This window comes from Echinops telfairi, unplaced genomic scaffold, assembly GCF_000313985.2.
Source record: "Echinops telfairi isolate 266 unplaced genomic scaffold, ASM31398v2 ScPeMD7_7467;HRSCAF=8505_0, whole genome shotgun sequence".
NCBI classification, from domain to species: domain Eukaryota; kingdom Metazoa; phylum Chordata; class Mammalia; order Afrosoricida; family Tenrecidae; genus Echinops; species Echinops telfairi.
Genome location: NW_022111367.1, coordinates 13348113 through 13365649, shown reverse-complemented (window position 1 = coordinate 13365649; position 17537 = coordinate 13348113). Strand labels below are relative to the sequence as shown.

At 42.4% G+C, this 17537-nt stretch overlaps 1 protein-coding gene across 3 annotated transcripts in view; it reads right to left on the bottom strand.

The window, feature by feature from the left end:
- Nucleotides 1–17537, bottom strand: part of TPP2 (tripeptidyl peptidase 2) — a 123243-nt gene that overhangs the window by 31058 nt on the left and 74648 nt on the right. The gene's annotated exons all lie outside the window — the stretch shown is intronic.

Sequence of the window (17537 nt, the reverse complement as noted above, 5' to 3'; positions counted from 1 at the left end):
GACCTTATCGGGAGCTTCCTAGACTTAAGGGATTTTGATTACCAAGTCATTTCTGGGAAATGAGACACTGGTGCTGCCATGAATCTTCATAAAGTCCTGAGATACACTAAAGCTATCAAAGTACCTACCAGGCGTCTTTTAAGATCCTACTTGAAAGTTATAAAACTAGGACTGAGAACCCCTGTCATTAGTCCCTGCAACCGATCATTAGAACTATAGTCACCCGATTAAAGCCTGTTTGCCAACCCTGATCCATCCCACTTGCGATGGCATCCAGAAACTAACCAATCAAAGACCGTAGTATAAGTGCTTTCCTGAGGCCGAGGGTTCTGCTGTTAGTGCTAAGTGCATCTCAGAAAGAACCTCCATTCTCTCTGTGTACAGCAGTTCCCAGAAGTGGGAGAGACTGTCCTCTGGGGTCACTGGAATGATGGCGTGGAGAGGTGTTGCAAAAGGAAATGAAAACCCCACATCAAACTCACTGTCATCCAGTCAATGCCGACTCCGAAGGACCCTATTAGCCAGGGCAGAAGGGCTCCAGTGAGTTTCCAAGCTTTCACTCTTTATAGGGGTAGAAAGCCCTCTACTCTCTCCCACAGAGCTACTGGTGTTCCAAACTGCTGACCTTGGGATTGCAGCTAACCACTATGCCACCAGGGCTCCGATACCTACACTCTAGATTGGACTATGGTCTATAATACAAAGTTTTCCATTGAGGAGGTGGGGGGGGCGGGTGTTAGTAATTTTTTTTCTGAAAAGGGTGATAGCCAAATAAGAGTGAGAACCGATGTCAATAGACCAGAGGTCCTCAAACTTTTTAAACAGAAGGCCAGTTCACTATCCCTCAGACCTGTTGGAGGGCTAGACTATAGTTTAAAAAAAAAGTATGAATAAATTCCTATGCACACTGCACATATCTTATTTTGAAGTAAAAAAACAAACGGGGCAAACACACCGGCGGGCTGGATAAATGTCCTCGGTGGGTCGCATGTGGCCCTTGGGCTGTAGTTTGAGGACGCCTGCAGAACTACTAGCCATAGTTAAATAGTTTCCCAAACCCACAACTGATTCTCACTTCCACTTCAAAGAGAGGCATCCTTGACCTTTTATCTATTTAGTAACATGCTATTAGGGTCAGAGAGAACCCAATTGTAGACAACAAAGCCTGGATGAGCTAGATGGGGATGGACATGGGAAAACAATGAATCCTTTCCAAACAACTGTAAAAATTTAACAAGAGCTAGACAAATTTATGACCTGCTAGTAATAGTAATCCTGAGAGTATACTCAAATAGTACTAAAATTCAAAATTGTACATAAGGATAAAAAAGGTGTATAATTGATTAGAACAATGGTTCTATGCACACTCAGATCTAAACGATGATGATTCTGAAATTCCCTTCAATTCTGTTTATGTCAATTGTTTTAACCCAGAGCTTTAAAAATTGGTCCCACATTATCATCTATTGCGAAATTGCCTCCTCTAAAATTCTTTTAGAAACTGTGTAAAAATTAGTTCAAACTACTGAACATAAAAATCAAACATGTTAACAAAGAAAGAAGACCAAACAGGATAGCTTTGTAACTTAACCCCTACAAAGGGAGTGGACCAATCAGGTATTTCTATAGCTCTGGACCAGTGTATTTTCACTACTGTAGAAACCCAGCACATTTTAAATGGGAATGCACTAAAGGAAAAACTGGGTATGTTGTCCCTGCATTCATCTCCAGTAGGATCATACTAACCTGGCTCTGAGGATCAACAGTGATATCAAGTAACCAAGGGGTGACTATTCTCTGAGTTAAATGGAGAAATTTGTAAAAATGTTTTTTTTTAATCATTTTATTGGAGACTCATACAGCTCTTATCACAATCCATACCATCAAAACACTTTCTACTTGACACCTTGGTATCAGCTCATTTTCCCCCGCCCTCCCCTCCCTCCCTTATGAGCCTTTGATAATTTATAAATTACTATTTTTTCAAGTCTTACACTGACCAATGTCTCTCTTCACCGACTTTTCTGTTGTCAGTCCCCCTAGGAGGGGTTATATGTAGATCATTGTGATTGGTAAAGAAGCTGTAAATTCTTAATGATTCCTGAAGCTACTTTTACAAATTTAAGTCCCCTGTGTTTGAAAAAATCTCCCTTACACTAATAAAACTTGTAAAATTGTGGTAATTATAAATTAGGAGCAAGTTTTAATTAATCCTCAGTATTTTTTTAGGATTGGTAAAATATATTCATCTATTTTTTATTGAGCTCAAATACTCCTGTTAATTTATTGGGTAAAGATCTTTTATTTAAATGGATTTGTCATTACACTCTACTGAATTAAAACTTGTAAACAGGTGAAATATTTTTCTGTTTTTTTTTCATTTAAATTTTATTGGGGGCTCGTACAACTCTTATCGCAATCCATATATACACCCATCTTATCAAGCACATTTGTACATTTGTTGCCATCATCATTCTCAAAACATTTGCTTTCCACTTGAGCCCTTGGTATCAGCTCATTTTTCCCCTCTCTCCCTGCTCCCCACTCCCTCATGAACACTTGATAATTTACAAATTATTATTTTATCAAATCTTACATTGCCTGACGTCTCCGTTCACCCACTTTACTGTTGTCCAGCCCCCAGGGAGGAGGTTATATGTAGACCCTTGTAATCAGTTCCCCCTTTCTACCCTTCCTTGTCTCCACCTTCCTGATATCGGCACTCTTGCCACTGGTCTTGAGGGGTTCATCTGTCCTGGATTCTCTGTTTCCAGTTACTATCTGTACCGGTGTACATCCTCTGGTCTAGCTGGATTTGTAAGGTAGAATTGGGAACATGATAGTGGCAAGGGCGTGGGGGGAGTTTGGAAGCATTTAAGAACCAGAAGTTGTGCTTCATCAATGCTACACTGCACCCTCAGTGACTCGTTTCCTCCCCACTACCCCACTGCAAAGGGATGTCCAGTTGCCTACAGATGGGTCTTGGGTCCCCACCCTGCACTCCCTCTCATTTATGATGATGATTTTTTGTTCTTTGGTGCTTGATACCTGATCCCTCTGACACCTCGTGATCACATAGGCAGGTGTGCTTCTTCCACGTGGGCTTTGTAGCTTCTGAGCTAGATGGCCGCTTGTTTACCTTCAAGCCTTCAAGACCTCAGATGCTGTATCTTTCGACAGCTGGACACTATCAGCCTTCTTCACCACACTTGTTATGCACACATTTATCTTCAGCGATTGTATCAGGGAGGAGAGCACACGATGATGGTTTTTTGTTCTTTGATGTCTGCTACCTGATTCCTTCAACACCTTGTGATCACACAGGCTGGTGTGTTTCTTCCATGTGGACTTTTTTGCTTCTCAGCTAGATGGCCACTTGTTTACCTTCAAGACTTTAAGACCTCAGGCGCTATATCTTTTGATAGCCAGGCACCATCAGCTTTCTTCACCACATTTGCTTATGCACAGATTTGTCATCAGTGATTGTGTTGTGTCGGGAAGGTGAGTATCATGGAATGCCCGTTTAATAGAATAAAGTATTCTTGTATTGAGGGAGTACTTGAGTGGAGGCCCAATGTCCATCTGCTCCCTTAATACTAAACCTATAAATATATGCACACAGATAGATTTCCCCATCATGATATATAAATATATTTACATATGTACATGCCTATATTTAGGCCTCCATATATGCCCTTTGCCTCCTAGTTCTTTCCTCTATCTCCTTTTACTTTCTCCTTGTCCCACTATCATGCTCAGACTTAATTTGGGTTTCAGTAATTCCTCTCGGTTACACTGCCCTTCATTACTCCCTACCAGGCCTCCCACCCCCTCCTTGCCACTGGTTTTGAATCACTCGCTGTTCCCTTGTCCCTAGGTTGGCTAACACCACTTCCTTTCCCCTTCCTCCCCCTCTCCCATGTCCCCCTGGAACCATTGGTCCCGTTGTATTCTTCTCCACATTGTTTATCCAACCTATCTTATCTAGATAGACCTGCAGAGATAAAAATATGCACATAAAAACGAGACAGCACCAAAGTGACACAGAAAAACAAAATGACGACAGCAACAACAAAAAAAGCAAATGACACAAACATCAAAAAGAAAAAGGAAAAAAAAAGAAATAAAAACCTGTAAATAGTTCAAGGTCTGTTTGTTGACCTTTAGGAGTGTTTTTCGGTCTGGTCTGTCGGGGTGCCACGCCTTGGGCCCAAAGTCTATTTTTGATACTCCCTTGGGACTTCCTTGTTCTGTGCTCCCCTTGCTGTTCTATTGCACGCCCTTAGTGTTTTGCCTCAGTGTGGTGGGGTCAGCTCGGTCACACATCCCACACTGTCTCCAGTGTTGCCCCATATAGGGTTATGGGTCAGTGTGGGAAGTCGCCTCGTAGTGGGGCCGGCCATATGGTCCTCTCTGTGCATTGGTGGCTCTGAGGGGGCTATTGTCCTCAGGGCTTGATGGGCCAGGATATGCTCAACTTCCCTTCCTTCTCCTTCATTTGCTTCAGCTTCCGTCTGGGTATGGTAGTTCGGTTCCTTCCGCTCCCCCCCCCCCCCCCCCCCCGGTGAAATTCTTTTTGAAATACCTAATGTATCCCATTCTAAGACTAAAAAAATAAACAAGCTATGGAGAACTCTGTTATTTTCAAGGACTTGCTAGGTCTTTACAGAAACACACAAACCTCACTGAACTAACCCCTGTGTAGGACAGGTAGATACACAAAAGCCCTCTTCAGCTCACCCAGTCAACTCTTGCCAAGTGCTCCCCTGGCCCAGAATGCAGTTGCAGAAATTTTGTGGGCTACTTCTTTTGCAGATTTGGGCTGAGTTTTAATAGCTGAACCCATCAAAATCCAAACAGGTAATTCTAAACCTTTGCTAGACTCTAGATAGTTTTAGAAGAAAGGAAGCCTAGTAGAAAGGAATCAATAATTAGCTCCAATAATCCAAGACTTCCTAAAGAAATGTCTTATTATATCTTGCTCTAGCCCAAATACAACTCTCATATCCCCTATAAAGAAATCCAGGACTCAAGGAGGGCAATGTGTGTAAGGTCGACAACCTGCTAAAAGGGCTGCATCTCAATCTACTGGTGACAATTCTAGGCACAACCATAATTAACAAAGGCTTTGGGAAAGAAAGTTAGACTGGAAATATAGTGGATGCCATCAAGATCCAGCTACTTGGCTGTTGATAGGCCTTGGCAATAAACCAGACCTATAGACATATACAGTAATAGTCTGTAAAAAAAACAAAAAACTTTTTGGGTGTGTTGGGGGGAGTGGGGGCAGGGAGGGAAGGTGGAGTGTGAGGTTAGCCAAAACCCATCAAATGTATTTTCACAACTACATCAACCTCTTTAGACAGCTTATTTGCTTTTAAAATGATGAGTATCCTTAGCACAACTTTTTATAAACCTTCATATAAACATCATCCCAATGAACTACTTTTCCAAGGCAAATGCCATACCTGTGATGGAGAACCTTCTGAAACAGCTGTAAGTAAGGTAACTAAAGACTCCAGATGAGATCCTACTGAATGGCAAGATTTAGCCTGCTCTTCAGGACAACGGAGAAAACCAGAGAGCCAAACTCACTGCCACTGAACCCATTCTGACTCAGCAACCCTACAGAACCAAGTAGAACTGGCCCTGTGGGTTTCTGGGGCTCAACTCTTTATGGGAGTAGAAAATCCTGTGTTTTGTCTTCTCCCGAGTAGTGGTTTCAAACTATAGACCTTGCAGTTAATAGCCCAACGTGTTAACTACTATGCCACCGAAGATGATAAATTTAACAAAAGTTCTTTCTTATAGGAGGATCTACTACTAAGCCAGTTCCAAAGATTTGCACAGTCCCCTGAAGCCACCCTCCATATGACAGGACCCTTGGGTAGAAGAAAGACAATAAACATCTTAAATACATTATGTCTGGGGGTATTTTTAAAAAGCCAAGGACTAAGTAGTCAGTGAAAACACCAATAACCCCCACTGGGAAACACCCTTTGCCAATCAAACCAATGCCCACATGAGATGGGAATTTTATCCAACCAACACCTATTAAGGACTGCACAATTTTACTAGTTATGATTTCCAAGTATTCACATTGGGTTAAAGCCCAGCCAAGCGTAGCATTTGTTGTAAATAAATTCGAAAAGCATCATTCCCATATGGAATGTCCTAGCTGTCCTCTGCAGTAACAGAAACTCAAGGTCCTGGAAAAGTATGCAGAGACCTGTTGTTAATTTCACTTTTTGCCAAAGGCATGATTGTCCTTTTTATGCCCAGTCTCCTGGACAGGTGAAAAAGAAAGACTAATGGAATTATTAACAAAACCTACACCTTCAATGGGGATAAACTGGCTGAAAACACTTCTTTTGTGATTAATGAATTTAAGAGTCACATCCTCTTAAATTTTGGCCCTCATGAATTAACTCCTTTTATGAAATAATAACACCCAATAAACATACTATAATTCAGCTATTACTAATTCTAATTTAAGCCAGTTTATTAAAGTACTGCTGATCTTTAATTCATTATACTGAAATGTTACCTTAAAGAGTCTTTTTATAATAAACAACTCAGAAAAATTGCTTCCTCCTTTGTCACTTGGAGATTATGTCCATTGAAAAGATTTCAACTAAAAGATTCCCTTGAACTTCAGTAAAAGGAACTTTACTTGGTCATCTTCATAAATTCTTTTTACTGCCTATTTCCAAACAAAAAGAAAAGCCTAAATCCACTGCTATTGAATAATTAAGGACCCTCTAGGGCAGAGTAGAACTGCTCCTGTGGGTAGGGTTTTGTGACTGTAATCTTTACAAGAGTAGAAAGCCTACTCACTCTCTCACAGAGCAGCTGGTGGTTTCAAACTGCTGAACTTGAGGTTAGTTGCCCAACTTATAACTACCATGCTGCAAATTACAGGGAGTGAAAACCTGGATTCATTTATCCCAGGTGGAGAAGGCCTCAACTCCCAAACAGACTGGGTCAGCCTCACGCAGGGCTGAAATGAAAATTCACGCACTGCGAAGCAGAGGAGCTGACTGCTGAATCAGCGGTTCGTGGGCAATCTCTAGACAGGATGAGAAACTGCTTGTGGAACCTACAGTACATTTCAGACTTTTTATTCCTTCTGCTTTAGTTTTAGAAACCTCTATATTTTATGAGGTAAATCTTAAAAGTAATTTTTAACCCTTTAATTGTTTTAAAACTTTTATTTTAGTCACCAAAAATAATTAATTGTCCATTGTGGATAGTTTAATGATGAAACTCATCTATTGACATTTTTTCCAATGGACATAGCTACTTTTAATTAAATGTGTACCCTGTAAAGAAGTTCAGAATTAATAGTGTTTGTTTCTTTTTTTTCAAATCATTTTATTAGGGGCTCATACAACTCTTATCACAGTTCATACATACATCAATTGTGTAAAGCACATTTGTACATTCATTGCCCTCATCATTCTCAAAATATTTGCTCTCCACTTAGACCCTGGCATCAGGTCCTCATTTTCCCCCTCCCTCCCTGCTCCCTCCTCCCTCATGAACCCTTGATCATTTATAAATTATTATTTTGTCATATCTTGCCCTGTCCGACGTCTCTCTTCACCCACTCTTCTGTTGTCCATCCCCCAGGGAAGAGGTCACATGTAGATCCTTGTAATCAGTTCCCCCTTTCCAACCTATCCTCCCTCCACCGTCCCAGTATTGCCACTCACACCACTAGTCCTGAAGGGATCCTCTGCCCTGGATTCCCTGTGTTTCCAGTTCCTATCTGTACCAGTGTACATCCTGTGGTCTAGTCATATTTGTAAGGTAGAATTGGGATCATGATAGTGGGAGAGGAGGAAGCATTTAGGAAGTAGAGGAAAGTTGTATGTTTCATCATTGCTATGTCACACCCTAAGTGGCTCATCTCCTCCCCGAGACCCCTCTGCAAGGGGATCTCCAGTAGCCTACAAATGGGCCTTGGGTCTCTACTCTGCACTCCCCCCCCTCATTCACTATGACATGATTTTTGTTCTGATGATGCCTGATACCTGATCCCTTCGACATCGTGCTCGCACAGGCTGGTGTGCTTCTTCCATGTGGGCTTTGTTGCTTCTGAGCTAGATGGCCGCTTGTTTATCTTCAAGCCTTTAAGACCCCAGATGCTATATCTTTTGATAGCCGGGCACCATCAGCTTTCTTCACCACATATGCTTATGCACCCATTTGTCTTCAGTGATCATATCAGGGAGATGAGTACACAATGAAATCTTTTTTTGTTCTTTGATGCCAATAGTGTTTGTTTCTATTGCCTTTAAAATAACATCTGCTTTATATACTCAAACTTTCAAAATGGTAAAACACTTAACTAGAAACACATCAAGAATTTATTTTCTAATCATTCTAATGTTTTCTTTATCATTACTGGACTTCAGTTGTGGCTTGTTAATCCCTGTTTTAATAACTTATTTTTCTCTTGCAAGTCCAGACTTCTTTATATAAATGTTACTGCTGCTAGGAAGCAGTTAAATTTTTCATAATTTATTTAAGATTAAAATACATAGTAGATACTTTTTGTCTGAATTTCGATTACATTTTCTTTTCGATTGCTTTTAATTTTATATTCTATTAACCTTCATGACGAGCGTTCACTGCCATCAAGTCGATGCCGACCCAGCGATCCTGTAGGACAAGGCAGAACTGCCCTTACCCCCTTCGAAGTATTTACAGGAGATGAAAGCCTCATCTTTTTCCTGTAGACTGGCTGGTAGAACCGAGCGTTTAAAGTAACATCTGTTGTTTACATTTTGACTATAAATCCTTTCCTTTTGTCCCTTTAGTTAATTTTGTCATTGGCATTATGTTTAAGGGTAGTAGCTGGTATTTCTTTTGTGCTTTGTTTCTGTGATGAAGCCCTTCTTCTAAACTTTCTGCCCATACTATTGCTCACTGTAGTCCTCATGAACTCCTGGCACAAAAATGCAAACTAACTCAGGCTGTCAAACAATCCACAAACCTTACAAATGCTGTATCTGTTTTCATCCTTTTTACCCTGATCTGTACACGAAAATTCTGCTTCACTTGCCTTATTATCTTTCACTGTGTCCCTACTGTCATTCCTAAACAGGCCATCCGAATCAGGGTACAGCACTCTTCCTGTTCCCTCACTACTGGCCTTCAGGGCCTCACCCCTATCTTACCTGCGTCTACCCTTCCCAATATTATCTATTGAAAGGGAGTGCTCCCTATTTCTTTCGTCAACAGTGACAAACACTATAAAACATTGATAGACTACTATAAAAGACTCAAAGGCCCCTTTCTAAAAAGGCTTTTATTAGGAGTGGAAAAAACCCCACTGCCATTCAATAAATTCCAACCCATAGGGACCCTATAGAGGGTTTCTGAGGTTATACATCTTTATGGGCCAGAAAACCTCAACTTTCTCCTACAGAGCAGTGGGTGGAATTAATCCTTTATGGGCCACAAAACCTCAACTTTCTCCTATAGAGCAGTGGGTGGAATTAATCCACTAACCCTGTACAAGGTTAGAATTCAACTGCTTACCTGACAGCATTGTCTTGCTCTTACACAAGGATGACTTGAAAAGGTTAAACAGACTATTTTCTTCACCAACAAACAGCCAGAGCCAGAACAATGGATGCTCCTTAGATGTGAGCTTCCATGTGAAGGAGCAATGAACTTTGACAAACAATTTAATGGCAATCCTCTTACTTAGGCCTTATCTGGTTTAGATGGGGAAAGTATATGGCCAATACAGTTTAAGAACTCTTGAGGATACCATTAACTCTACATTCCTATAATAAAAGTTTATACAGTACTAGTTACTTAAATTTACTAAAAACAAGAGAAACTGAGAATCCCATCTTGAAACAAAAATCTGTAAAATCCAAAAGAAGCCCAAGTTATACATACAATCCCATTAAGTACAGGCCAGAACTGGATTCTCATTTGTGAGGGCTTTTGCTGATTTAGAATAGGCGACAAGGAGCTACTCTGGTACCATGGAACAGATGCTGATGTGGCTGTGCCATGATGCTCAAGGAAAGTCTTTAACTTCACCCGCTAAGGCAGCTCTAGAGAACATAAGCACCCGAGATTTCTCATTGGCTCAGCAAGGAGGAGTCTCTAGTATAGCTAGTAGTTTGTAACTACTTCAATACTTCAGGGGAAGTACAACAAAAATATGTCAGAAAGCCACCTGGCTTCACATACCTGAGAAAATGAGTTTCATGTTTTCCTTTTCTGATATGTTTAGATGGCTGCCTAATGGAACAGGTGCTTGGATTAGATCAAGTCTACGTTATGGTCATTATAACTGATACTATTAAATGTTGTAAAAAAGTAACCACTAGTGCCATAACTCAAAGGTACAGCATGATGCCTGTGTATGGGCTAACACATATAGAAACAATGATTGTTTTTACTTGGAAGAAAAGTGAGCTTAACTCAACCATGTAGTATTGTTACTAGGGTTTTTTTTAACCACTAAAATTTACCTCCTAATCACCTATAAAGTTTATGGTAGGTACATGGTCAAAAAGGAAAGATTCTGAAGATGGCAGAGGAGCAGGTGAGCCGCATACTGAGAGGTCTTTCGAACAAGGCGGGTTTGGTGTCCAGGTAGCCGGGTGGAAGGAGTCTGGTGAGTGAAACATCCCCCAGGGACGGCACCCCACCCCCACCCCATGCATTTGTTCTAAGCCTGGGCCTCGGTGTTCCAGGATCTGATTCTTGGGACATCTCGGCTCATCAGGCCACTGCACCACAGCCGCAACCAGCTATAGCCCCACTCCAACCCCAGACCAGGTCCCCGCACCCGGAGTCGCTTGGCTGCCCTGCCGAGACACGCGCAGCTATGGCAGATCCACCTATAGCAGCTGCCCACTCGTGGGACCCCACTAGAAGTTTCCCTTTCCCGCAGCTTTCCCTCTCCCCACGTGGCAGCGACCTGCCCTTGGGCGCAGGTCCCTCCCTCCATTCACCCAGGGCCCTGGTAACTGACCTTCAGTCTGCCGGTGGCTGCCAGGGCGACCTCCATGAGGACCTCTCCACTGGCACCCGTCAGCTTAGCTCCCGCTCCACTCCTGGCCCGGGAAGCTATGCTGTGTACTTTGCGCAGGCACGAGCCTGCAGCCGGAGACCATCCTGCTTCTATCCACTACATCGCGTTTCCCCAAGAGCCACTTCAAGCTGGCCTGCATCACCACGGAGCCCTGTTGACGTAGCCCAGAGCGCTAAGCCTGCCTGCCCCAGTGCGTCCATCCTGGTGCGGTGGGCTACCACCAAGGCCGGACGCTGTCAGAGCCGGCTTTGTCCAACCCAGTGCACTGCGGGGTATCTGGCGCCGACACCACTGAGTGCTAAACCTGTCTGCCGCGGGGTGTTCCTCCCATGGCAGTGGACGCCAGCAAACTCGGACCCTGTGACGTTCACAGTGCCGGGCCGAACAGTGAGTGCTCCTGCCTACTGGGAGGGCGAGCTACATGGCTTTCCGTTCCTGCCGGAGCCGGCTTTGTCTGCTCCAGTATACTGATGGGTTTCCAGCGCTGAGCACAGAGCCTGCGTGCTGCAGCACGTCTCTCAGTGTGGAGCTCGGGTGCCTTTGCCCTCTGTGTCCTGCTGGATCCGCCACTGTCTGTTCTGGCTCACCCACATTGCTGTGGCACCTGCGCCGTTCACAGGGACGGCAGCTCAAGGGATAAGCATCCCGCCTGCTAGCGAGCCTAAGACATGGCTTTGCGGTCCACTACGGAGCCGTCTGTCCGCTCTGGCTGGCGCTCACAACTCCGGTGCCCTGCAGGGTCCCCAACGCCAGCTTATAAGCCAGCCTGCCCCAACCCTTTTCTGCCGGCATAGGAAGCGGGCGCTGCGACCATTGTCTGCCTCAGCACCCCTTGAGGCCCCATCCTTTTCCAGCCAGTGCAGGAGGCTCACTGCTGTGGTGCTTCTCCCGCCGGTGTAGCCTCTGCCCACCGGATTAACTCTACAGGCCTGCAGGAACCTGGGAGTGCATGCTGATTTGAAGACCATTTTCCCCTCACCTAGCCTGGCTCTGGCGCCCCAGATCAGCACCACATCCCGTGGCACCAAGGTCTCGCATACCTATGCCTTCTATTAGGCATCTCTAGAATTTGGAGGGAAAGGGCGGGGGAAATTTTATTTTTATATATATATATAAAATATATATATATATAAAATATATATATATTTTGTTTGTTTTGTTTTGTTTTGTTTTTCTCGTGCTGGCTTTTCTTTTACTTTCTGTGTGTTCTTTTATCTTTTTTCCTCCTTTTTCATTACTATTATTTCTTTTCTGCCCCTTTTATAGGTTTTCCTTCTCTGTTTTTTCTTTTTCCTATTTCACTATTATTATTACTTATTTTCTCTCCTCTCTTATAGCTTCTCCTTTTTTCTCTCCATTTTTTTCTTTCTTCCCAAAATTAAAAAAAAATTTTTTTAATTGAACAACAACAAAAAAAGGGCTGCTAAGGGTGCTCTGAAAGACCAGATCAAAGCAGCCTTGGGACACTCACTGAGGCTCTAGCCCCACTCCACTCACTGAAACTTCTCACAACTGCTGGCCACTAAGCCGTTGGGGAACTCTGCCTACACGGTAGTCTGACCCATCTCTGTAGTAGGTCATAGGCAGTACCCTGAAAGCATCCTTCATAGTAACACAGATAAGGGCGCCCTGGTCTCCCAGAAACATGGGGCTTATGAAAGGATCGAGGAAAAACCAACAGACTACATCACTCCCAACAAAAAAACAGAGAGACAAAACACAGTAGTAGAGCTAACGTCTCTCATAGAAGAATCAGATAGATTTTCCACAGAAGGAAACCTTGAGAAGTCTGCTTGCAGTAATACAGGAGCTTATGGAAGCAACCCAGAATAAGGATTCAATGATAGAGGAGATGAAGTCCACAATAGAGGGGATGAAGTCCACCCACCAAAGGGAACTACAGGAGCTACCCCATTTCCCCGAAAATAAGACAGTGTCTTATGTTAATTTTTGCACCCAAAGATGTGGTAGGTCTTATTTTCAGGAGATGTCTTATTTTTCCAAGAAGAATACGGTACACATTTATTTATTGTTTTATTAAAAGAGATCTCACACTTCCTGTCTGCTCCAGCCGTGTTGTGGCCAACAGTGAGCTGTGTGGCTGGCGCCTACTGCTAAGGTCCAGAGACCAGAGTTACAGTAGCTTTAGGGTCCTTCTTATGGGGAGGCTTATTTCTGGGAGGTCTTATTTTCTGGGGGATGCCTTATATTTCAGCTAGAGGCAAAACTGTAAGTAGGTCTTATTGTCAGGGGATGTCTTACTTTCGGGGAAACAGGGTAACAGAGAAGGTAGCAGAAGCCACACACAAGGTCACAGAATTTACGATTAGGCTTGAGGAGGCAGAGGATCGTATTGGTAATCTCTAGGACAATCAAAAAGACCTAAGCAAGCAGCAAATACAGTCAGATAGGGAAATAAAAGAAGCAGAAGATAACCTGAGATCAATGACAGATGCTATGAAAAGGAATAATATTCAAATAGTTGGCTTACTGGAGCACACCACACAAGTCGACAGCCAAGATAGCAAAGGAATTTCTATAAGAAAAATTTCCCACCCTAACGAGTGAGAACCAGGCACTCATACAGGAAGCAGATAGGATGCTAGCTAGACTAGACCCCAAGAAGAACATGCCAAGACATATAATAGTAAAAACATCCAACTTCAAGGAAAAAAAAAATTTAAGAGCAGCCAGAGAAAGGAAGGCAGTCACATACAAAGGAGCGCAGGTAAGAGTATGCTAAGCCCTATCAATAGATACCATGAAGAGGAGGATAGAGTGGAGCAACATTTTCCAAAAGCTGAAAGAAAAAAACGCCTCCCCCAGAATCCTTTCCCCTGCCAAGTTATCCATTAAGCTAAATGGTAAGATAAGGGTCTTGAAGAACAAGTAAAGACTCAAAGAATATGCTGCAAGACACCCAACCCTGCAGAAGATACTGGCTGCCTCACTATGGCCAGAGAATCAACCTCCACCAGAACAAACATGAGACCACCATATAGCCCATCTCCATCTAGAAACCAACATACCAGCAACAATTACCAGGACTACAGGGTCTCAGAGGGAAAAGAAGACAAGATAGAAATTCTCCACTCAAACACAGCAAACTGCTCTGAAGGGAGCTAGGTAGACACACAAAAAACAAGACAGGGTATGACAACTATGAATCCACAGATAGTGATAAGTCTGGATACCAATGGACTCAATTTGCACATTAAAAGAAAAAGGCTGGAGGACTGGCTCTGAAAAAAATAATCCATCAATCTGTTGCCTGCAAGACACACATTTTAAGCACACAGACAAAAATATGCTAAGAATAAAAGACTGGCGGAAAGTATACCAATCAAATGGTAACTCAAAAAAAGCAGGGGTGGCTATCTTAATCTCTGCCAAAACAGACCTCAAGGTCCAAACTGTAAAAAGAGACAAGGAGGGACACTACATAATGCTCAAAGGCTAAGTAAACCAAGAACCAGTTAGCAAACTATTAAAAAGATGAAAAAAGAAATCATGGATTCAACAATCATAGTAAGTGACTTTAACACTCCGCTATCAGAGAAAGACAGCTCAGCAAAGTGGCCATAGAGCTAAACAATGTAATTAGGCAATTGGGCCTAATAGACATTTATAGAGCTTTCCATCCAAATGCAAAAAAATTCACATTCTTCTCAAGTTCACATGGATCGTTTTCAAGAATAGACCACATGCTGGGACACAAGTCAAGCCTGAGTAAATTCAAAAACATAGATATTATTCAGCTGTCTTTCTCAGATCACCATGCCATAAAGCTGGAGATTAATAAGAGGACGTCCAGAAAGCAAGGGCAACCAATTGGAGGATGAACAACCATCTCCTGCGACATGAATGGGTACTGACCCAGATGAGAAAGGATATTAGGAAGTTTCTAGAAACTAATAAGAACCAGAATACAACGTTTCAAAACTTATGGGACACTGTGAAGGCAGTTATCAAAGGTAGCTTAATATCATTAAATGCATATATGAAAAAAGAAGAGAGGCTTGTGACAGACAAAACCTCCAACAACTAGAACAGAGTCAGCAGAACAATCCCTCCAATAGCAAAGGTAAAGACATAATAAAAATCAGGGCAGAGTTAAACCAGTGGGAAGACAAGAGAACAATGCAAAAGATAAATGCAGCTAAAAGCTGGTTCTACAAAAGGATCAACAAAATAGACAGCCCGCTGGCAAATCTTACAAAGGATAGAAAGGAGCAAACATCAATAGTCAGCATGAGGAATGAAACAGGGGCAATTACAACAGACCCCAATGAGATTAAAAGGATAATCACAAAGTACTATGAAGGTCTGTATGCTAATGAATTTAGAAACATGGAAGACATGGATAAATACTTGGAAAAACAGTCTCTTCCCAGATTATCTCAGAGAGAGGTCAAGAACCTCAACAAACCCATAGCAAAAGAAGAAATAGAAAGGGTCAACAAGACCTCCTCCCTGGGGGACAGACAACCAAAAAGTGGATGAAGGGAGACGTCGGACAGGGCAAGATATGACAAAATACCCATTTATAAACTATCAAGGGCACATGCGGGAGGGGGGAGCGGGGAGGGAGGGGAAAAATGAGGACCTAATGTTGGGGGTTTAAATGGAGAGAAAATGTTTTGAGAAACGATGTACAAATGCGCTTTACACAACTGATGTGTGTATGGATTGGGATAACAGTTGTATGAGCCCCTAATAAAATGTTTAAAAAAAAAAAGAAAAAGAAAGGGTCAACAAGAACCTACCAACAAAAAAAGTCCCCAGGCCAGATGGCTTCACAGCAGAATTCTACCAAGCATATAGGGAAGATTGACACCAATCCTCCAAAAAGTATTCCCCAGCATAGAAAAGGATGGCAAACTCCCAAACTCATTCTACGAAGCCAGCATAATTTTGATACCCAAACAGGGCAAAGACCCCACATGTATAGAGAATTACAGTCCGATATCTCTAATGAACAGAGATGCAAAAATCCTTAACAAAATATTGGCCAATAGAATACAAAAGTATATAAAACATATCATCTACCTCAACCAGGTAGGATTCATCCCATGGATGCAGGGATGGTTTTACATCTGAAAATCCATCAATCTTATACACCACATCGAGAAGAAAAGGATAAAAACCATATAATATCCATAGATGCAGAAAAAGCATCTGACAACATCCAACATCCATTTATAATTAAGACATTCATGAAGACAGTATTGGAAGGTAAGTTCCTCAAGCTGATACAAACTATCTCTGAAAGGCCAATGGCCAACATCATAGTCAATGGAGAAAAGACAAAAACAATCCCACTGAAAAAGGGATCAAAACAAGGATGCCCCCGTTCCCACTGCTATTCAATATAGTTCTGGAGGTTCTGGCTAACAACATAAGACAGGGGAAGGATATCAAAGGGATCCAAATGGGAGAGGAGGAGGTGAAACTATCACTATTTGCAGAAAACTTGATCCTGTACATTGAAAACCCCAAAAGCTCCACAACAAGAGTACTTACAGTGACAGAGGAATATGGAAGAGTGGCAGGATACAAGATCAATAAACAGAAGTCAGTAGGTTTTCTATACACATCGGACAGGACCATGGAAGAGGGAATTAAGAAGGAAGTACCCTTCACAGTAGCTGAGAACAAACTGAAATACCTAGGAATATATTTGACAAAAAAAACCCCTAAAGACCTATACAAGGAAAACTATAAGACCCTACTACAGGAAACTAAAAGCAACCTCCATAAATGGAAGAACACCGCCTGCTTGTGGATTGGAAGGCTTAACATAGTAAAGATGACAATTTTACCTAAAGCACTTTACAAGTTCAATGCTATACCAATTCAAATACCATCAACCTTCTTCAAAGATTGGAAAAACTGATCATCAATTTCATATGGAGAGGGAAGAAACCCAGAATTAGCAGAGAACTCCTCAAGAAGATGGACAGAGTTGGAGGACTCGCCTTACTCAATTTTAATGCCTATTACACAGTTACAGTGGTCAAAACAGCATGGTATTGGCACAATGACAGACAGACCAGTGGAAAAGAATAGAAAGCCCAGGAATAAAACCATCAGCATATAGACAAGTGATCTTCTAGAAGGGCCCCCAAACCATCAAGTGGGAAGCGGATGCCCTTTTTAACAAGTGGTGCTGGAAACAATGGATATCCACATGTAGAAAAATGAAAGACATTTACCTCACTCCATGCACAAGAATAAACTCAAGGTGGATCACAGACCTAGAAGTTAAACCCCAAACGATCAGGACCATCAAGGAGGGAATCGGGACAAACCTCAGAGCACTGGCCCAGGGAATTCATAGGTTCACTGCAATAGGGAAGTGGTACACACACAGGTGAACTGGAAATTGACAAATGGGATTTAATAAGAATAAAGCACCTGTGCACCTCAAAAGACTTCACCAAGAGGGTGACAAGACAACCCACAGGAT